A 23036-nucleotide genomic window follows, 5' to 3' on the forward strand; every position below is an offset into this window, starting at 1 on the left:
CGGGTCAAAGCAATTAAAGGCTGTTAGTGCAGTCAGGGCCCTGATAATATCACTGCCTCCTTATGCTAAAGTAGTAATGATAGTAATGATGTTTGCTTGACTTTGCTCATCAAGAATGACTTTGACTCAGTATAAATGCCCCCCCTCCCCCTTTTTTTTAAGCTATCTCTCTTAAATTCATCTGTCCAAACCTAATGCAGTTATCAGTCTGGTTACAGCTTAGCCCGAGCCTCTTCTAACCAGCTGTTTCTGTTTTTTTTTTTTTCCTAAACAGTTTATTTTGCAGGAATTTTGCTTCCCGAGCCTTTTAAGTGACATCATTTCCACTGAGGTGTTTGAATTATTTTGGTAAATAGCAGAACACTCATTTATATAATGGGAGAAGGTTGTTTTATCACTGTCAGTTTTCTCAATCTGCCATACCACAGTGGAAATGCATATGTTCATTCTCACACTCATACACACACACGCAATCCAATTTACATGCTTGGGGATGATTCATGCTGCATTTTAATGGACACGTTCTGAGATAGTGATTTAAAATGTATTTGAAATGACAGCTTAGAAAACTGTTTATAGCACACCTCATTGAAGTCCCCTGCATGCATGCTTGACTAAGTTCTATTTCACCTGAAACATCAGTAAATACGCTGGAATTGCTGTCATCCATGGGCTATTTTAAGTAGCAGATGCCTAAAATATTTTCATCAGGATTATCACAGGGCTATGAACGGGTAAGACAGCATTTATGGATAGTTTGTGTATCTGTTTCATTCCTCTGGTTTGGGGGATTGCCTAACATCTGCCTCCCAAGCTGAAGGAATGTCCCCAGCCTTACTGTCCTACCTGACAAACCACTGGAGAGCATCCCTGATGTGCATGTGCCAGTCCCTGTTTGTTTTGTAGGAGCACGTGAGGTTGTTGTATCTCTGCTCTGACAAAGTACACAGCACGCTTAGCACACTTACTGTTAAGGCTCTGGGGTTTGGTGATTAGGGAGATGGAAAGGAAAAGTTTAGAACAGCTGAAATGGAAGGAAAATGTAACTTCAGAAGTAAAGTCAGATGCCTGATAGAATGTTTCAATTTTTAAAAAGTGTCTGAACACAGGTAAAGCCAAAAAATATTATATTCTTAAAAAAAAAAAAAAAAAGTTATTTTTTCACCTGTCATTACAAATCATAAACTTTACTTGTCATGGCTGGTAACTGTGCCTGACATCTGATTTAATCTCAAGAGATCATTTCGTTGTGCAGATACTCAGATCTCAAACTCAGCAGCTATGACTGGTAGAATTGGTTTAATGGTACTCCAGAAAACCAGTGGCAGACTGAATAGAAGTGATATGGGAGGCAAAAAGATTTCTAGAAATGCTAGAGAAATTTACACGAGTACACTGATGTAAGCATTTTCATGTCCATCTCTATATCCACTGTACTGCAGTAAAAATATGACTGTTCCTTATTACTGGAATAACAAAAGCTGGATCCTCAAATGGCAGATTGATAGATCTAATTTATTATTAGAACATTATTATTATATTACTATATATTTTTTATAATATTATTCTCGTGAATTGTTACTGTACTGTACAAGCAAAAAAGGGAAAAAAAAAAACAACAACTTGTTTTGTGCTGCAAAACAAGTCAATGGCTGGTTGCAAAGACATTAGGCAGTAAATGGGTCCAGACACACAGATGGACTGGGAGTAGCCAGAAACTGAACTGGTACAGGCTAGCCTGGTCTCATCATTGCACTGCATACTACAGGAACATTTCACTGCTTGGTATTTTTGCTGGCATTCCAAAGAAGAGGTCTGAGGGGCCATGTGGTACAGAGGCTTACATTGCCTTCCTGTGAGCGGTCGGGGCGGGAGATCACAGGAGAACACTCATCCAAAATGAGCAATAGAGTCTAGAACTTGCATGTTGGTATGTGCAAGAACATGCAGGCTAGAGAAAGGTTAAAAAAATGAGGCAGAAAAAGGCCATGCAGTGAAGTAAAGCAATGAGCTTGAGGAATTTTCTTTTGAAGCATTATTGTGGCCAGGAAATAAGGTAACACAGCATAGGAACAATGTTGGAATGGCCTTTATGTATTTTGTGAGGGGGAAGCTGAGTTGTGTGCTGAACAAGGAAGGCTTCATCGTAGTTGGTTGTGGGATTTTGAATTGCAGCGGTTTCACTGACAGAGGCCCCAGCATGCATCAACGTAGTTCACGCGAGGGACTTAATTTGCAGTTACCTCTTTTCTCATACAGATGTAGGTGTGTTGGTATGGAAACCATCTATACAGCTGTGAGGGCAGTGCCACAGTTAAAACAGGACCCTCTAAGAAGTCTCAAACCTTTCCTTTGTAACTACAGCAGTAAAGTTCTTGCTGGTGGCATTACGAGCGCTTAATACAACAAGACCCGAAGGCGGTTTAGATTGCTTTGGCTGCATTTAGGTGTTTTTGGTACTCTGAAACCGGCCTGCTGTTTGAAGCCGCCGCTCACGGGGCGGGAGGCGCGAGCTCGGACTGATGCAGATGCCAGGGGCGCCCCTCAGGTGCGGGACGGCCGCGGGCACGAGCCCGGCCGTTAGCGCCGCGCGCTGCCACAGCGGTGCCGCCTCGCGCCCCCACAGCGCTGAGGGGACTCGGGGCGGGCGGGGCGGCCCCAGCGGCAGCCGTCGCCTCCCCAGCTCTGTTCCCGTCCCCGTCCCGGGGCTTCTCGTTCTGGCGGAGGAACGTGCCCGGCTCCCCCTGCCTGCCTCCTCCTCCTCCCTCAGGAGCGGCCGGGAAGCGCGGCTGTTGTCGGGCAGGGCGGCAGCGGCGCTACCCACATCGCCTCAGCGGGTGCCGCAGGGCCGCTGCGGAGCGCTCAGGTAAGGGCCCGGGGGTCGGCGGCCCGGGGGTCGGCGGCCGGCAGGGCAGGCTGCCCGGGCTGCGGTCCGGGCCGAGCCGGGCCATGCGGTCCCGGAGTGATGACGCGCTTCCTGCCCTCCCCGCCGGGGGTCTGCGCCTCGAGTCCGCAGCGGCGGCAGCTGCGGGCGGCGGCAGAGCGGGAGCGGGAGGAGCGGGGGGAAGGAAGGACGGGGAGGAAGGAGGAGAGCAGCGGGCTCGGGTGCTCGGCAGCGCTGCTACGACGCCGTTCCCGGTAGGATCTCGCGGGGACCCCCGTCCTGCCCCGCCGGTGCACGCTGCAGGGGCGCCTGCTTCGTGCCGAGCCGCCGGGAGGGGAAGGCTCCGAGCCCGCTGCGGGCGGGGGGCGGCTGCCGCCGGCCGGTCCCGCGGGTGCGAGCCGCGCTGCGTGCACGGAGCCCCGCGGAGCGCTGCCCGCCCGGCGAGATGCCGCGTCCCGGCAGCGCTGCGCTGCCGCAGCCCCGTGCCCTGGGTCCGGAGCGGAGCCGGGGCGTGGGGGAACCGCGGCTCCCTCGGGGCTGCGGCCGGGTGGTAGGAGGTGGTGGTGGTGGTGGGGGGGAGAAAGCTTTCTCCTCGCAGCACGTTGGAAGTGACGACCTCCCAAGGACGGTCGTGCCGTGCATGCAGCTGTGTGTGTGCCTCCCTTGCCCACAGACTCGCGGGACGGCTCTGCTTAGAAGCGGCTCGCAGCCCGCTCCCGTGGGGCCGCCCCCGAGGCGAGGCTAGGGGGTCCGTGAGCCCCGCTGCTCCCTGGCCGTCCCTTGCCCCGGGCTGCCCGGCCCGGTGCTGCTGGACTGTCTCCTGGTGCAGCGTCTTTTCGCACCACGGGTTAGCCTCCCGCGACGTGCCTGGGTACCCTCTTCCGTGCCACCCTGCCCCGTGGCTGCGGGGTGCAGGATGTGCTCATGCCTTGGGGTGAAACCCGCCATGGTCTGGGCAGAGCGCCTGTCCTGGAGCTGGGGCTTCTGCTGTCTTCGTGCTCATCTTCTGAGGAGTTCCGCTGTGCTGACCAGCAGCTTTGATTTATTTGGGTTCTGCAATGGGTTCGTGTTAAAACACTGCTGCAGTGTCTAGCTGGAAAGACCATGGGAATGTTCATTGATTCAAAAGCTCTGTCAGATTAAATAACTGCCCGCTTTTCTCCAGCTCTTTTATAAGCTTATTTTACAGAGCTGTGTTTTAGAGCCAAGTTTGAGCCATGTTAAATTTCAAGCCAGAAGGCCAACTCTGGGTTTGAAAGCGTGGTACTTCAAAGCATCAGATCTGCATGGTTGAGAGAGCCCATTAGCTATGGAAAATGCCCATATGATTAGAAAGCAAACAAACAACAGATCTACCAGATAGCTCTTGCTTATGTACCACAACATTTATTTTTATGTGCGTGTCCACATGTTCTAAGTATAGGCGAAAGCTTCCAGTGTTAGTTAAGAATACCTTACAAATTGTAATATGTGAAAAACTTTCGCATTTATTTGAGGTAATGGTCAGATGGTACACCTGTTAGCTAGGTTGATGATGATTGAAGTTGTATGAACTGCTACTTTTGCTTTATCTTTCAAAATATGAAATATTTGAGGCAGTTCCTTGAAATTGAAGGCTACCACAGAGCTAGGAAAAAGCCTCTTGCTTCTGGCAAGTGTGTTTCATATGAGTTTAACAGCTCATTTAGCTAACTGGTACTGCAGAGCTAGAGGGTTAAGCTGAATTTTCTTCCACCTTTCCCGTTTTCGGCAAAATTGTTGAGCCTAAATAGGAGCTCTTGTTTCTGGTTGTGAGTCTAAGTCTCCAGGTTAGCCGTGACAAACTTGGTCAATATTTAAGTTTTGAATCTTCGTGTAAAACTTGATAACGAGTATAACAATTTCTAGTGGGATATCCATTTGTTTTATCATCCAAATTATAGCACTTTGCCCTGAATGCTTCTGAATAATTGTCCTGTGTGTTCTTAGAGTAACATCTGTTGCATGATATCATGTAATGGAATGTGGTACAGCTTAATTTAAGTTGATTTGAAACGTTGCCATTGCACTGTAGTAGTGCCTCAGAGGGCGAGAGGTTTTTTTGAGGGGTGTGTATGTGATGGATTGGATAGGAGTAGAAGATGCTGAGAAACATGAATTTGCATTTGAACTGCAAAGGATTAAGTACTTTAACTCTGAGCTTGGTTTTCTGTGCAGTTTTTCTTAGACTTCTTTCATGATCTGCCAACTAATCTAATCACCAAATTCTACTTATATTAGGAAATGCATCTGTAGTTTAAAAATATAACTGATTAGTGTAAAACAGTACTGCAGTCTATTCAATTCTTTTTTATTTTTGGAGAGGGAGGTGTGGGCTTGACAGAAGTATCTGGCCGTGGCATTGCTTGAACTGCATAATCTTCATGATGACTTGGTTTTTGCTGTGGAAAAAATTACTTTATCTGATATTGGTCTGGAAAGACTTGACCCAGCATAGCAAGGGTGTTCTGAAGCATTCATAGTTGGACTATGTCACTTTATATGCTTACCTATAGAATATATATCTATCAAATCTGTGCAAATGTGAGGTCTGGGCAGCTTCCAAAAACGCCAGCACTTAATTAGTCATTACAGCAAGACATGAGTAGACATCCACCTCCATTCCTTATTGTGGCATTTTAGGGTCCGATAGCTGCTGCAATAGCAATACTGTGTGTTTGTGATGAGATGTGGGCAATGCTGCTTGCTGAACCATCATTCCAATACATAATGTTAGCATTAAAATACCAAAAACAATGTTTGAAGTAATCCTCATCTCCTCTCTAAACTCTGGGGTTTTCAATCAACTGCCAAATATGTAGACATCCTGATTTTTTTTTAAATAAACTAAATTTCTTGCTAAGTTCTCATCCAGATGCTGCTTTTGCACTGGATCATAATTAAGAAGGGGAGAGATGTGTGAGAGCACTGAATCCAGCTTTCCAAAATTCATTTTTTTTCCCCACTCATGAATCCTTTAAAGATTTGGCAAGTCTGTTTATACATGTTTCTGCAGACAATAGAATGCTGATGCAAATTGAGAAGAGCAAACAAAATGGTTGGGTGTTGTTGCAAAGCAGGGGGGGAGGCTGTCTCAGTGTGTAATATTTTGCATATTAGGTTTCATTTGTTTGCTTTTGCATTGCAGTATGTCAGCCGAAACACATGTTGCTGGTGTGTAGTTGGAAGTTGTTTCAGGTAGTCTCATCTGTTTGTACCCAAAGAGGAATGCTAGGTTTTCCTTAGTGAGTTTTCCTTTTGACCACAGGTGGTAATAAGAACAATAAGTAAATTGAATTGAAGAACTTGTGTTGGCAGAGATGATGCAAATAAAACAGCAGAGCTTTTTTTTTTTTTCTGTTAGGCAGAATAGTTGAGGCCTTTAAAACTCTGGATGAGACTGTTAGGAGTATGGACATCACATCGCTTTTTAAGCCCTTTTATTTTTATTTTTGTCATGAAACAATCTGCTTGTTTTCAAAAAAAAAATAAAAATCCAAGTCCGTTTGTGTTGCAAGTAGCCTGAGCAACTTAGACCTGTAAATGCAAGGCTGAACCACACGATGCTGAAATTCTAGGCCTGCTCAGTTGTTAGAAAACTGTGGCCTTCTATCTCTGGATGCAATAGGCAGATGCCTTTTGAGTGAGGCTTGGTGATGAGCCTGTGGTTAGTTTCGATGTTAATCTTGTAACTGTGAATGCTGATTTCTGTACCTGCTAATGCTGCTGAAAACCCATTTCATGGTAGTGGCAGAGGATCATTTCCCTGGGTGTGTTATGTTCACACATGATTATACTGGAATTGAGTTTGAATTAGCCTGCATACTTAAAGCAATTGTGATAACATTTTGATGTTTTCCACTTCCAGCTGCAAGTTGGTATTCCATCCCCCGAGATCCACCCCCTCAATTCTCAAAGCTCCAGTGCTTTTTTGCCAAAGCATATTCATAAAGCCAGAGAACACACTGACTGACTTCACAACATGAGGGTGGCCATACAATAATAAGTCTTGTCTTAAAATATCTTTACAGTACTACGCTGTTGACTTCTTACTTGTAGTCCCTTTACTTGGCAGCAACCAGCTGAATTTCTGCCAAGGTGGGTCAGACAGGCACTCGAAACTGCCTCACTTGCATTCTCCGTAGGTAGCTCATCTTTCTGTGTTTGGGCAGCAGGAAGAAAGTGGCAACTGAAGTGAATTGTAAATGAACCTTGTGTCTTTCTATCTGGCAGCGTTCGTAACACTGAGATTTTATTTCCACAGAAAAGTGACATTTAACACAGGAAGAGGCCAGGAGGGTTTCACTCTTCTAAATCACAGCAAATAACAATTAGGGTGTTAAAGAATTAGTGGTACTATATGGGACATGCAGTTTTTCAAGCTGAATAACAATTTACATTTCTATCAGCTGAGGTAGAAGTGTTTGTTACTGTAGTGTGTCAGTGTTGAGTGGGGTGGTAACTTAAACGATAGGATTGTCTTCAGTTTAGGAAGGCCTTCAGAGCTGCATAGGGATTTTCGTAGCACATGTATGCTTGTATATTTGTGTCTAACGATCTCTTATTTTTCTTGGTAGCTGATATCTGTAATATTGTTCATTTGCCTTTGTTGAAGCTACCTGGAATCTAGCTTTTAATGTCGTCAGTTTACAGAGGTGGTATGTACTAATGGGAAAGCTGTTTTATTTTTTGGAATGTGATACTTAAAGTTCAAATGTAGATGAAATACATAAGCATAAAACAATCTTGAAAATTTACTAGTAGTAAAAGTCAGGCTTGAATGTGTATTAGTGGAAACATTAATTAGCCTTAAAGGCATTGATGGGAAGTATCTCTTATCTTTGACTGTCCAATTTCAATATGCCAAGTACTGTGTAACAGGAAACAGCAAGGTGGTACTTGCTGGAGAGACAGAGGAGAAAGAAAGCAGCCAAGGCAGGGAATGAATTTCTGGAAGAATTGATAATTCAGCTGTGTTGAAGAAAAGACCTATAGTAATCTATTTGGAAGGATGGTGGTAGGAATGTGATGGTGGTGTAGAACTAAAACACAGTGCTTTAGACGTGATAAAAACGTTGAAATAACAGGACAGAATTGAAATTCATTGATGGTCCTGTAAATGGATATATGAATAAATGAGGTCAGGAATCAGAACTTGAATGCTACATTTCCCTGGAGCTTGCAAGTTCTGTGTTTCCTTGTAATCTTCCTATTTTTGGCCACAAATTTTCTTGTCTTAATTTTTGTTCATGGTTTAAGGAAACATTTCGCATTGTTAAGAGGTATCTGAGTTACCTGGGGAAAGGATCGAGTGATCGCCACTGTTGCACAGCAGGACTGCAGGGTCAAGCAGAAAGAAACAGTGGCAGGCCTCCTGAGCCAGAATATCACTGAAGGAACTATTACAGGGAGGGAGAGAGAAATGCCCAGCTTCACTTTAAAACAGCAAAGGCTGTGGGAAATGAGATAATTTTCTTGTGATGTTTATAGCACTCCTGGGAAATGTTATGTGCATTAGCTTAAGATGTACAGTCCCCAGAGGAGAACCCAAGGTCTTATATGCACCCACCCTGGAAAATGTTAATATTTTGAATTAAAAATAATAATAAAAAAATCATTGGCTGGTTTTGCAGTGGTAGGTAAGGCCCGGGTCAGTGTGGTTGTAGGTGAATTGCCTAATTGCATGTTCAGCTGCAGCATGATGCTAACCAGACTTAAAAGCAGCTGAGGAAGCCAAGAGAAACATAACTGAATGTATAGAAGAAAAACCCGTGAAGGAAGCATGATTAACTGGATTTTGTGTAGTGAGGTAGGACAGGCCAGACTGTGCATTAGGGAAAGCACAAACCCAGGCACCAAGAGGAGAGAAAGGGGATTGCAATGAGTTAGATGGGCCTTGTCTAAGGCCACTGTATGTAGAAGATGTAGTGAAGTATGGGATCAGTTCAAATGGATTCATAGGTGCTATATGGGTGAGCGACATTTTGTCCCTTGAGAGATGAGAAAACAAAGGCCAGGGGCTAAACAGAACAAACCCTTCCCAGGAGCAGAAAATAGTTTCCTAGTAATGCTACCTGTATCCATTGCACTTACTGTGGTAGTTGGAGAATGTGGTTTCTTGAGTTTTTCCTCCTTTTCTATACTGCTCTGTTGTGTTGTCCAAGACAGCCACCTCGTTCCAGAAGAAGCAGATACGCAGCTCTTATGGGGAGATGCATAGCTGTTCCTGAAAGAAAATGGTCCAGGCTTGAGAGATCCCATGGTAGTGATCACAACAAACCATCCCACATTAACACCAAGTCTTTAAGTACCAAAGTACCATGGAAAACAATACTATGAAGCTTGATGATCTCGAGGAAAAGAATTATGTTTAGTAGCTGACCATGTAGTTGCACAGTATGGCTTATGAGTCCAGCTGTGCAAATCAGATAAAACCTGGGAAGTTTTCATGTTGCAGGGTTTTGAGTGTGCCTAATAGTGTTATGGTGTGTTTTTTTTGTGTGTGTGGGGAACATGGTAACCATGCATTTGGAATTGTATTATCTGTCTTCATGCTTTACTTTGTAGGTAATTCATGGCAAATCCTGTGGTGTCTGGCCAATGCTGTGTTAAGAACGCTGCTGGCCACCCTGGGTGACAAATACGCAGCAGCTGTACCACTTGGGGACAGACATCGTGGAATCAGGCAGGCCTAATACTGGTCATGCTAGCCAATCATTTCTGCAATAGTTGCTCTGTTCATTAGTGTTAGGGAATCTGGTGCTTAATATAATTATCAACTTTTTATGAAGTTGCTTTGGGAAGTTCTGTAAGAGTCATCTTAACACAAAGTTCGGCAGTTGCTCGGTGTGTATGTGCATGCACACCTGTATTAAATCACTTTGAGTAGTCTGCTACCTAAGCATGCTAACTACCCTGATTTAACCAGATACCTGAGTTTTCTTTGGTTGAGGCTTTTTTTTTTTTTCCCTTCATATAGAGGAGGTTGTTACAAGGAGTACTGTTAGCCCAGCTCCAAACCAGAGATTATTACTTGGTTTTATGAAGAGTCTGGAACAGGGGGTGCTGTTTGTTAGTAACTTGTGCCTGTTTTAATAAAAAAAATTATCTACATTTACTTGTTCATGGAGGTTCAAGTCATGTTCTCTTAGTCCGATGAATACTTTGTCTTTAGCTCTTTGTTGTTTGGTCTTGATAAAGCATTGCTTTGTACAGTTTACCATGCTTCATTGTCTGACAAGCCTTGACCGTATGAGGTATTTTTAATTCTGTAATTGCTGGTGGGATGGTGATGGCATGCTGTAGCCCATCGGTGTAGGTTTCTGGGTTTTCACAGTCTTGCAGTGGGGTAAGATCACTTGCTTGCTCTTAACTTCCAAAACTTCATTTTAGTCTGCAGCTTTGGGTGCTACCTCTTGCTTTGTGTGCGCTACGCATGAACAACGAAACCCTATTTTTTTTTTTGCCTCACTTTGTGAGGTCTAGTTCTAGTGTAAGTGATATATTACCCATTTCCTTACATGGCAACTGACAAGCCACCGATGAAGCCGTGAGTCAGTGTTGTAGTCATTGTTAAACTGAAGTACTTGTGTTCAAATACTGATGATCAAAGCAGAGTGGGAAGGGGGATTTCAAGTCTGTTTGCTCAGGTGTTGAACTGAGGTGTTCAGGATCCTGTATTCTTGCATAGCTGCATATTAGAAAAACTGCTAGCTGTGCATTGATCCAGCTGGTTGATGCACGTGGATTTTTAACGAAAAAAACAAATCTGCCACGGTATCTTTGCATGCAACATACAGCAGCACTTTTCAAGCGAGATGAGATGAACAAAATCACAGCTACAGAGGGCCCTAAACCACTTGGTTAGAATTCCTTGTCTTCACTTGCCTTGCATTCTTGTACTTAAAATGGGGTGTTAGGTAATGTGACCCCTGTGTGTTGTGTTAGCAAACAAATTCTAATGATCACACCTTTGTGAAGTGTGGCCTCAGGTCATGTCACATAAACTTTTAGAAATAAACATTCCTAAATAATTGAAGTATTTTTTTCTTTTGTCTAGGACTTCTAAGAAGGGACAGTAATTCTTAACTCAGTTTGTTTATTGGCCAACACAATGTAGTTTTCATCCTCCTGCCTTAGGCTACAGAGCTTCCCTTAAAGATAAGTTTCAAGTACCTGCTAAACATCTGCTATCAGGCGGCAATACTGTCTTGGTACCCACCCAATAAGTATATCTCTTCGTGTACAGCTCAGCTTTTTGTAGCTGTCATGGGAGTTGTAAGGAATTAAACACAACTTCAGTCCCTGAAGAGGATGCAGAAGCAAGGTGGGATTGCTGATAACAGTCCCTTCGGTAAAAAGGGAAGATTAAGGAGGGAGTTGCGTTTTCAGTTGTTTACAAGGAACCTGATAAAACCAAAGGAAAAATGTAGAATGAGGACAGAAAATACATGGATAAAAGAAAAAAGAGAGGCAGGTGTTTTTTTTAACTGTAGTTACAACTTTGTAAAGACAGAAAATTGGCAGTATAGTGCAATTGGTATTGACTAATCTTTTATTTTCTTGACTCTATGCTTAAAATTTCTTGCTCAAGTTGTACCTTCTGTTATTTAAAATAAAATTGCATTACTACCTGTGAAGTAGTCTTTGCACTAGTATGATCGGATAGGGAAAGCAATCATCTTAACTTCTAGAAAGTCTTGTTTCTATGTAGTGAGTATGTGGTACCTATGTGTATTTCTTACAGGCTTTTTTTTTCCTTTTAGAGTTAAATTATTTTTTAAGAGGAGAGTCCCCAGTTTACCTTATTTTATTTGTGACCTTTTCCTATACATTTATTCTCTGGGATCCCTCTCTCCCTCATTTGGAATGGGTAAGAATAGCAGGAAGCAGCTGTGGGTGCTGCTTCACATGACAGGTGAGTCAAGATGCTGGAGACATGTTATGCAAGTGATGTTTACCTTCCTTCAGGTAAAACCACCTTCCTTGGTGTTCATTAGAGGACAATTGTTTTTTTTTCTGCCTGGTCAATTTAGAGATACTTGAAACATTTGTACTTGTTGGGAAGTTGCCGTTGGAAATTCTAGCAATTCATATTTGAGATGTCTCCAACTGGCTTAGAATTAGAAAAGCTTTCTTCTGACAATACTTACAGAATATTCCAATGCACAATAGGAAAATGCTTGTTACTCTGTACTACACAGTTAGGTAGTATGTAACTGTACTTACTGAGTACTACGATAATAAAGACCTAGTAGTTGTACAACCACGCTTGTCTAAGAAGCATGACTCTTGGAAGCAGCTGGTTGGATCTAGACTTGGACAGTGCTGGTTGACAGAGCACTGTGAGTGTGTCAGTGACCACTAGGTAAGGAAACAATGGGCACGTGTGATAGTGGAGCTGGAACAAGTAGGGCAGAGGTTAGCCTTTACTTCTCGTTCTTGGTTCTTGTTCTTTGGGGGTTAAGGAATACTTGCATGAAAACAACTCTTTCTTCAAAATGGGGCCAGACTGAAGTATTTGTACAAAAAACTTCAGGTGATATGGTTTGGGGAAGAATGTCAACAAGTGAACCTGTGTTACTGTTCAGTATACTTTGATTAGGTAATGCAAGTCTTGGGAACAAGGAAGTGAGATGTGAATGGTGTTACAGTATCCTGGTGCTAGTTCTTTACTTTAGAAATTCAAGGGGTTATAACAAAGAATCTGTTTGTATTCATCAAAAAAAGCTGTAGTGTCATGTGGAAGATGCAAGTCCTGACTAATAGTTATTGGAGTGAATTCAGAGCAGAATTTCAAAAGCTAAAAATGTGCATTTCCAGCAACCCTTGGTTTCCATTGCAGCTTTGATTTTTATTCAAGAAATGAAGTGGGGATCAAGGGCACACAATCAATAAGCATTGGCCTCTGTTAAGTGTGTGGTGTCCGGGGACATCTAACCAGCTTTCTGGAGCCATCCACAGTTAGATGTCTGGAGAGTAAGGCCTTTATTTCTCCTTGTTTAGTTGCATCTACTTTGGAAGGCTTTCTTTGGCACACAGAAGGGAAAAGGTTCTCACCTCTTCTGCAAAATCCTTTATGTGAAGAGGATACCCATAGGAAGGTTTTGATTATAACAGAAGTTCTGTCAAAGACGATTTCTATATTATGTAAACTTGAAATTATCTGTCCGATACATGAGCAGATAGTGGCTGCTGTTTCCACTCAAGGGGGGTGGAGTTTAAAGACAGTGTGCTTAACCATCTAATTGTTTAATAATAAAAATTGGCAGAGCCTTGATCTTAAGGTTCTCTCATCTGAATGTTATACTGCAAATGAATGATATAGTGGTGTGTCTTCCTAGTGGGATGAGTAAAGAACTAAAGCATTTGAAATGCATTTGCTTTAGAGGAGTCTGATTTTCTTGTGCTGGAGGAAATAAGCTGATGGTTATACTGCTCTGAGACGGTCTGGAAAAGTCTGCAAAGAGCTACAGCTTATGAGTATAATAGATAACAATTTAAGTTTGCTTATATTGACAGCTAGTGGTTTCAAGTGGTCTCTTGGCTTGTTCAGCAGCAAGTCTTGCAATAGTTAATGTCTCATGCAGCTAAACAAAGAAGCAGTCTTTCTTGGGTGTTTGGAAGAAATATATAGGCCAAAGGCAGTGCTCACCAGGTAGTGCAGAAAATGAATTTGCCAGTAACACGGCTTTGAAATCCCCAAATCAGGAAAAGAGGAAAAGAATCTCATTTTTCCATGTATGTTCTGTTGTCCTGCTGTGTCTTCTGTTTAATGGTTTCAAATACATAGCAACTTAGTGTTACATAAAACAAAGTGTAGATAGGAGCTGGTTTCCATGCTTCTAACTTCATTTGAAGTGTGTTGATACCATCTCTCATTGAATGGAGTTGTTCCAAGTTCTAGTCCTACTGGAATAGCCGTGCAATGGTGTTTGTGCTTACTGTTTGTTTATTAAGGTGTTGCTAACAATCACACAAGATAGAAGTGCAAAATGAAGATTGTTGACAGGGCTCAGTAGCAACTACAGGATCCTGAACACTAAGAAAAATGGTTTTTAACTTGCTAGGGCCCTAGGTTACGTCTAGGATGTAAGGATTTAGGTTTACAACTTGGAAAAGTGCATCTCTGGGTAATGTGGAAGACTGCATATACACTGCAAAACTGGTTTACACTTGATATTTGTAGGAAGGATTGCAGTAGCATTCAAGTAAAGAAAGCTTTTTGATTGTATTTTGAGAAGGTAGGGCTACCCTTGTCATATGACTGTTACTATGCTTAAAGACAATGCAGATTGTTGATGAGGTGGTCAAGTTGTGTTTTCTGTCACATATACTTATGATGTTCTCTTCTATCGAATGCAGTTTTTCTGTTATCCATGGAAGCAGCTGAAGTCTTTGAAATACAACGGAAATCTGTGTACCTGTAAGTACACAGAACCGTCGCACCCTCTATCAATGAATTACTGGCATCTATTTTTTGTTTCTGCATTCCCTCTCTCTCTCTCTCCCTCTCTCTCTCTCTCCCTCTCTCTCTCTCTCCCTCTCTCTCTCTCTCCCTCTCTCTCTCTCTCTCTCTCTCTGGGAAAAGTGAGCTTGGTAGTTTAAGGCCAAATTCTCCGGTCACTCGATACTTCATTCTTTTTGCACGTAGCCCATCTGTGGATTCCAGGGCACTTCTGGGGATCAGAGCTGCGTAGCCGTGTGGGCAGGACTGATGTGGTTATACATGCTACAGTCAAAGTCCTCAACTTAGCACAGTTCAAGTTGAGACTCTTAAGGGGACCAATTCTTTTTGTTGCTTTGTATGTATAGGTATTGGCTGAAGGATCAGAATTTTGCCCTTCTCAGAAACATTATAGGCATGTGTTTGCTTTGTCAAAGGTGAAGTCAGAGACCTCCTTAAAGGGTGAGGGGAAAGAAATTGTCATAGCAAATGGAGTTCCTAAGCACAAATGTCAGGCTTGGATTTGTAAGAGTAATCTGAAATACTGACTGTGCAGGCATATTTTGACCAATGGCTTGAGTTTGAGGCTTTATTAAACTTGTATCCCCCACCCCATCTTTCATATCCCCTTCTCCAGTAACCTTTCATATACTCTGTGAACATGATGACAAGTCTGAATTGCTGTGTTCTCATGATATGAGAGAAGCCCAGAGAGTAGATTATGCACATCAGTGTTCATTTTAAAAGTCTTCTCTTAATCACAAAAGTATGTACTTTCTCAGGAAACTTAATATTTTCAAATTATTGCATAAGTAAATTAAAAAAAAAAAAAAAAACACAAAAGCAAACAGTTTCCAGATGTGCCCCATCAGGTTTGGCTAATGATAAATGTTACTTTAAGTGTATTCAACAGATGCCATTCCTAACATTACTGTAGTAGGGATTTTGTTTCCTGTACAGCTGACATTCAGAATCCAGTTGTGTTCATGGTATCACTGGATAGGAATTACCAAAAGTATAATTCAAATGTAGCAACATTTTTATGAAACTAGTTGTTAGCAGGATAAAACGAAGACTGTATAGGTGAACAAGACTATTGCATTTAACACTGGTGTTTTAGGTTAAGAACATCTGAAGCACATTTTACTATAGGCTCGGATATACAAGGTACTGGCCTAATAATCTGAAAACCACTTCTGACAACAATTGTTCAATAACTTGTTACTGATGGTGCTGTACATGACAAATTTAGCTATTTTTTGATAATGAAAGTGCAGCTTTTAACCTTGATGGGTGAATTGCTATCTATCACAATGAATATTGAAAAACAAACCTAATGATACTGAGCTAGGTTGTATACCTAATGATATTTTGTCTTGAGATAGCTAGCAATTTGGGAAAGATTAAAAGTGTGTTGTACCCATTTTACCTGGGAGTATATTCCTTCGTATTCAAGAGGATATAATTGACCTCATCTTGCAGTGATGTGTAACTTTTATTATAGTTTCTTCCAGCTTCCTGAGCGTTAATATCACTTTGACTGAAGAACTTGGAAGGAGGCTTTTAGCATCTGGCATGCTCTCTACTTGTGTGTTGTTTAGGATTTTATCTGTTGCAAATTTTGTTAAACTTAGTTAAGATGAGCTGTTATGTGTGTGCTTTTAATTTTCTTGCTCATTTTTAGTGGCAAAAAAGAGGAAACTTGAAGATTTTGTTAATTTTGACTTGTACCTGGAATATGAGGAGCCCATTTTTTGGTGCACTGTAACTGTATCATGTATACTGAAGATGAAAGGCTGTTAGCCTTTGTTACTACTTATCTCAAAACTCAAAAATACATTTATTGGATTTTGGTGTTTAACTTTTGTTTCTTAAATACCTGTTTTTTCTTATTTGTGAAGCTTTAACTTTTAGGGCAAATATGTATGTGTTTTTCCTTGATTTTCTTGCCCTCCTTCCACCCTCCCCAATTGTTGATATGGTAAACACTCCCAAAATATTTAGTAGCTGCATACTGGAGTGCAGCCTGTGAAAATAAAGGTGTCATTCCGTGGAAAATGAACGCCTGCAAGCACTGCTGCAGTTACTGTCCTATTTTCCTATTTTGAGAAGAGCAAATCCTATTATACCTCAACTTCAGTAATTTTGTCTCTTTAATTGGGTGTTTCAAGACTTCAGATGAATGCCATCTAAAAAAAAACAAAAACTGAAAGAAGCAAACAAACAAAAACAACAACAACAAACCCTCACAAATTCAGTGCCCAGTTATGAGGGATAGAGCACTTGGCCTCTGTAAAAAGCTGTTTTCTTTGATGGTTGGCAGATCACAGGACAGATAGCTGCTCTGCTTTGATTCTCCTTTTGCTACTCTAAATAGGGAGTATATATTTCAATTGCTTGGTGTTAATACTAAAAACAAGCCTTGCTTTTTCATGTTGGGTGTGGTTTACAAGAAATACTTAGTTCCAAATCCTGGTAAGAAGAGCTCATTACCAAGTTGTTCCAGCAGCACAGAGATGCACCATCCAGATGGAACAGTTGTCATTAATTCCACTTTCTTCTCAGTTCATTGTGTTCTGTGTGAAGATGGGGAACTTATTCATGGATTAGCAGGTATTGATAGCAACAATTCTGCAAGGTTCAAATCTTACATTAAGGGGGTAGAGCTTAGACTTCCTATCCAGTGAGGAACCTAACTTTGCTGTGGAGTCTTAAATCCTGTGTGGCAGTGCACACAGGACATAGAGTGAAGCTGGGGATGTTTGTGTTACATGAGTGACTGACTTCTCTTTCTCAAATACAATTTTTTGATATACTTAGATCATGTAAGGTTGTTGATTGAACCAGTGTAAATCTTCAAGGTCCATTAAAAACTGGATTCTACTCCATAAGTTATGTTTTAAAGCAAATCTCACCAGCACTTAGTATAATTTCATGTATGCTTTTCTCTGGAAGTCTTTTTGTTTCCTTTCAAGAGTAGGTAAAGGGTTTGCTGTTGGTACCAGGTTGTAATAGCTGCCTTATCAGAAGACATGAAACTTTTCATGCAGAACTCTGATCACTGTTCTGTGCTAAGCTCTGTAGTAAACATGGTTCTAAAGCCTGTTTCTTCCCTCAGGTAAGCAAAGAAAATGCAGGTTCTGTGCTGGTTCTTGTGCTGGCAAAGAATTTGTGGTGATTCCAACAGAGCAGCAAGCTGATGTTCATTCTCTTGTGTGCAGGAGCATCTACAAACCAGCCTCCTGACAGGAGTAGCTACAGTGCTAACTGCCATTCACTTTTTCCAGAAATTAATAACATAAATGAACTATAGTACAACACTTAGCTTCTTGATGTAGTTAGGGCAGAGAAACCTTTGGGCAATGAGTTGACAGAAGACTTGTTTGACTTCCGATGTGCCTAGCAAATAAAATCCCCTCCTAACTCTTCAAAATTCAAAACATTCTTACGTTCATAATTTGAATTAGTGTTAATTAATTTGACATTAGGACGGAAGTCATGATCAACAGTGTGCTTTGATTTTTTTTATTATTTTTGTGGGGAAACAGATATAACTAATGTTACCCACTTTTTTGAAGCTGGACTAGAAGCTGGAGACTCCCTTTGAAAGAATGTTTCCGTTTATTGAAGTTTGTTTTCTAAAGGATACTTGCAGCCAAACAAAATTTTCATATAAGCCAAAGTAATGCAAAATCTATTCCTACAGCTGATAAGGAAACTAGTGTTAGTTGTGCTTCCTTACTCCACATTTCAATGCCAGCTACTTCAGAGTTCATTGCATTTGGCATTAAAAGAAATGACACACAGAACACTAACTGCTGACTTTATTACTGGTTTGTTGTAGAGATGGTCAGTGTAGTTTGTCTTGCCAGTTTATGAAGTTTTCCAATTGCTGCTTTAGAGCATTTTGTTTGAAATACTTGTGCCTTTTGTTTATTTCTCCCTTCTCAGCAGAAGTAGCTTAGAGAATTGAGTGTTAATTTGGAAATGACCTTACTTGCCTTCATTTATAAATAGCAGTGAGAAAGAAGGGGATTCCCCTGCTGCTCATGCCCCATTCATGGCTTCCTTTTTCTGTTCAAACTGTACCTTACAGTGCGCTGTGACTTTGAGCCCTCAACAAGTTGCAACAAATTCAGCTGTACTCCAAAAACAATGCACTTTGGGTCTTGAGCTGGTAAAGTCACTGTGATAAGTGTTTTGTTGTTGTTGTTGTTTGTTTGTTTTTGCCTGGGACAGGATAAAAAACTAGGTAACAGGAGACTTGTCGAAACGATTCTTTTGATATTCATAGCTACATGCTACTTTGCGTATTTCATGCATTGATTTGCTATGCCTGAAATTTGAAGAAAATAAATCTTGAATGGATGATAGAAAGGAAAAAACTTTTTGTTTATATTGCTTTCCCTTACGTGGCTATGGTTCTTGTACTGCAGCTGTCATGGAAGCTAAGTCCTTGGAATAAATGATGAAGGAACTTAGCAATGTTTTGGTGTGTGTTCTTTCTTTAACATTAAAAAAAAAATCTTCAAAACTGTCTGTGATATAAAACATTAATAAAAACGCACTCTTATTAAATCAGGTATTTTAATATCACTATTGCTAAGCGTTCTCAACCATTCAGTTACAAATATTGCAATGCTAGCTAGCTGATAATTGTCTTACCAAAATGTATCTTTGGCCAAATATAGGTAGGTGCTGGCATTTACCTTGTATGCTGTCTTCAGATCTTACTACTTATATCTCTGACTTTGCAACGCAGTAAGTGTTGGTGTGTTGGAAGCAGCTGATTACTTAAAACACGATTGATACTTGATCTAGATCCTTGATCTTGAAAGTAATACCACTGGGACAGCAAGATTCCTAAGTCAGTGATTTCTAGTGGACTGAATGAAAAACACCTGATTGCACTGCTGCGTAAAATGTTCTGTATCTGGCAGGTGGATGATAAAGTAGAGTTGGTGTGTCGTTATTTTGTGCATGATGTGATTCAGTTGTTTAAGGGAAAATGGTGTTAGCTTGGTTTCTGACTTAAGGGATAATGAAACTGTTTGGGCATAGGTATTTGTTTTATACCATTTATCAAATCAAGGTACTAAAACTGTGGAAGAAATTAGAATTAGTCTGAAAAAGGTGAGCTGCAAATAGACTCATGTCAGTGCTTCTCCATCCTTCTGCTCTCATCAGACAAGCTAAAATCAGATTTGTCTGATTCAGCCTCTCCATGACTGACACAACTAGGTCAGGAGCAGCGATTGTTTTTGCACAGCATCTCTTGCTTGTGGCCCGCTTCCCCCCCCCGTCCCTTGGGTGCCCATTGTAGTGTAATTCTCCCTTAGAGATTGGACATTTTGTAATTTCACGTCTTGGATCTTTGTCACCTATGTCTTTTAATTCAAAATGCTGGACCTAAGATTGCTGAAACAGTCAATAACTCAGTCCTTCAGACGTGATCGTTGTTTTCTCTTCCCTTCTGCTGGCTTTAGTACTCAGTTATTGATTCTACACTCAGAACTGTTCCTAGGTTTTCATGCTGTCAGCAATACTAGCCAGAATCTTCTTTTTCGCTAAAGATACACTGGAAGTAACTTCCTGTTCTTCTACTTAAAACCCTTCGTGAAAATCATTACTTAACTTTTCATTTATTTTAGTTTCAGGTGAGAAATCTGCTTGCTAATAGAATGTTTAGTTGGCTTAAAACTTGATCTTTTTTTTTGTCCCTTCTATGCTGTTATGTTCAATAGTCTGAACTCAGTTTCATGGTATTTTGAGAGTACCACTGAGGGAATGTAATTTTTCATCAGGGCTTGATATTGTGGATCCTTAAGCTGTTGCAGACAACTTTAAAAACTCCAACACGTAAACTTATTTGTTAGCGTGGCAAGAGCTAGAATTTTTGTTTTTCAGGTCTTGTTAATGAGCATGGTTACAGTTACGAGCAGATGAGTTCTCAGTAAGCCTAGCTTTTGACTGCAGTTCAGTTGTTGAATGTAAAAACTGGGGGGGTATGCACTGGAAGTGCCTACATAGCATAATGTATGATGTCCTGATGACTTTCCTAAGCAAAGTTATTTTTAGGGCAACGAGGCAGGCAGTATCTCTACAGGCATTACTGTGCATATATGGCTTGTGAAACATGATTTGTAGTAATAGGTTTCTCAGTGAAGAAGCTACAGCTATCAGGAGCCCTGGATCTTACATGTTGCTGTTTGTTGGACTTCACTCCAGCTGTATGCAATCTTTGTGAATCACTAATGCCTCATGCAGGTAGCTGGTTGACCAGTAACATCACTTCTTAGAGAACTGAAAAAAAATTAGGACTAATTGTAGAATCTCTTCTGTTAGGACCTGAACAGACCTGCCCAGAAACCCTACAGCACTTCAGCTTTGAATACCTCTGTGGGCATTATTTTATAACTTGCTAGGCAACATGCTGTTAAAATCTTGCTATTGCTTTAGTTAAATTGATATCTACTCAATTTTAAGTGACTGAAACCCAGAAGTATTGTCATTGTCGGTTGTTGTCTTCTATGCGCCAGTTCTGGTGCATAGGTCTAGAGGTAGCTCTATAATTGTGTACTGCATCTGCAATATGTTGGTTAGAGCTTGGAGAATTTACAAGCTTGTTAGGTATCAAACAATGGTTTGAAAATAGTTATGTCCCCTGGCTGGACTAGTGGGGAAACTCCAGCTGCACAATTGAAAGTATAGTGGAAAAACCCTAAGGAAGTAGACTTGAAAGTGAGTTGAACAGTCCATGTCGTCAGTTCTTGATCCTTAAGGTCAAAGGAGATGTGCCTACAATTTTCCCTTACCTGTTCATGCATGTGGGCATGATGCATATGTATGTGTGCACACATAGCTAACCTCAAATAAGCAATTGCTGTGTCTTTTGCTCTGTCCAGTAGAAGAATGGATTTACAAAAGCTGTGGCCTGACATTGTAGATATCCCTGTGAAAGACCCAGGTTGGTTTGATATCTGATGTCTACTTGCTTCTCCCTCTGTTTCTTCTCCTAGCATTACCAGGCTCCCCAGATGAAGTCAGGAGGGTCTGTAGCTCAGGCTTGGCATTGATTTGGTTGGTAGCTGTGCAATCAACTCCATTCACAGAGCTGTTTCTTGTGTGTGAGTGAAGGTGGAAATGCTGTATGCATTTTTCAGAACTATGCGACAGGACAATTTTTTTTGTCCTAAGGACAGAAATGTAAGGTATCAGAAGTCAGTGGCATTGTTTAATAAGGGAGAAGCTGCTCCCTTATTTATAGTTACCTCAAAAATGGAGTTTTACATGTTCCTTGCATTCTCTTTCCTCCTTAGCTTCCCACGTATCGTGGGAACTCCACATATCAACTACAGTGTGTAAGGCATCTGTGTTTTAGGAGTGTAGTGAGAAAAGAGGTTGCTTGGACTTGACCGTGTGAGAGAGGAGAGGCGAACAATGTAAACAAGAGACCTGCAGCGTGAGGTGGATGGCAATGTTGAGCAAGAAATCTAGAACATGGACAAAAAAGGATGAAATGTGAGGATGAAATGTCACTTTCTAAATGAGGGGTGGGGGTTATGGTGCCAGATGTGGGATCAGTTTTTATAGCCACTGGTAAAGCTGTAAAAGCAGCAGAGCAGTTTATTTCAAAATGTTAGGTATTTTTGGTCAGAGCTGTTTGATGGACCAGGTACCAGTATCAGGCAGTGACAGGTAAGAAGTCCTAGTAATTAGTTCAGGGTTTTGGGTAGGATGATTACACTTCTGTACTTCTGGTTCCTCGATCTTCTCCCATTCCGTGGCTGAAAATCTCTGTCTAGAGGGATTCCTCCCTCACCCTATCACAGGTTGCTGATAGAAGAAGGAGAAAAGTCCGAAGTCGTCTTCACCTGAGTTGTTATCAAGTTTAAACACTTGGAATGTGGGGAAAATCTAGACAAATGAGACTGCTTTGATATGAATTTGTCTTGTGGTTATGAACTTTTTTTGGATGTACAAAGACAGCTTTTGGACTTGAACTGTTAAATGGCTGAAATATTAAAGATTTTTTTTTTTGGTTGAATAGCAGCTTTTGTTTTCAAAAAGCATTACAGAAACTTAAATCAACCATCTAGTCTTTAAGAGAGATTTTAAGACACTCCAAATTCTCTCTTAAGGCCAACCTCTCTTCTCTGTTAACGTGCACCCCCTGTGAACAGGTGTTTGCCATTAAGTCATGACTGTTACTTTAATTTGCTACTTCCCAACTGTTAGTTGCTGAAACTAATCTCTCTTCTTTTCACTGTTCTCCTTAGCCAATTCTCTTCTCTCTCCCATATAGCTCTTCATCTTTCCAAGAAAGGGTTATGGATTTTAGAGGTAGGTGAAGGGGAGAGTTTGCTCTGTGGTGGCCATGAACAGAAATACTGGAGCTTCTCTTGCCTCACTTAGGTCGAGAAGCAACAGGCACAAACTGAAAACAGGAAGTTCCATCTGAACATGAAGAAAAACTTCTTGACTGTGAGGGTGCCCAAGTACTGGCAGAGGTTGCCCGGACAGGTTGTGTTGTCTCCTTCTCTGGAGATATTCAAAACCCATTTGGATGTGATCCTGTGCAACCTGCTGAAGGTGACCCTGCTTGAGCAGGGGAGTTGGGCTAGATGACATCTAGAGGTCCTTTCCAACCTCAGCCATTCCGTGATTCTGTGACTGAAGAAGAGAGCA

The 23036-nt window shown here is 41.5% G+C and overlaps 1 protein-coding gene across 1 annotated transcript in view; it reads left to right on the forward strand.

The window, feature by feature from the left end:
• The first annotated feature begins 2988 nt into the window (after positions 1 to 2988).
• Positions 2989 to 23036, forward strand: part of TLN2 (talin 2) — a 178082-nt gene continuing 158034 nt past the window's right edge. Inside the window, exon 1 of the mRNA XM_040569529.1 lies at positions 2989 to 3138. The gene's annotated coding sequence lies outside the window, so the exon portion shown is untranslated. The remainder of the gene's footprint in view (positions 3139 to 23036) is intronic.

The sequence above is a fragment of the Cygnus olor genome, chromosome 11 (genome assembly GCF_009769625.2).
Source record: "Cygnus olor isolate bCygOlo1 chromosome 11, bCygOlo1.pri.v2, whole genome shotgun sequence".
Taxonomy (NCBI): domain Eukaryota; kingdom Metazoa; phylum Chordata; class Aves; order Anseriformes; family Anatidae; genus Cygnus; species Cygnus olor.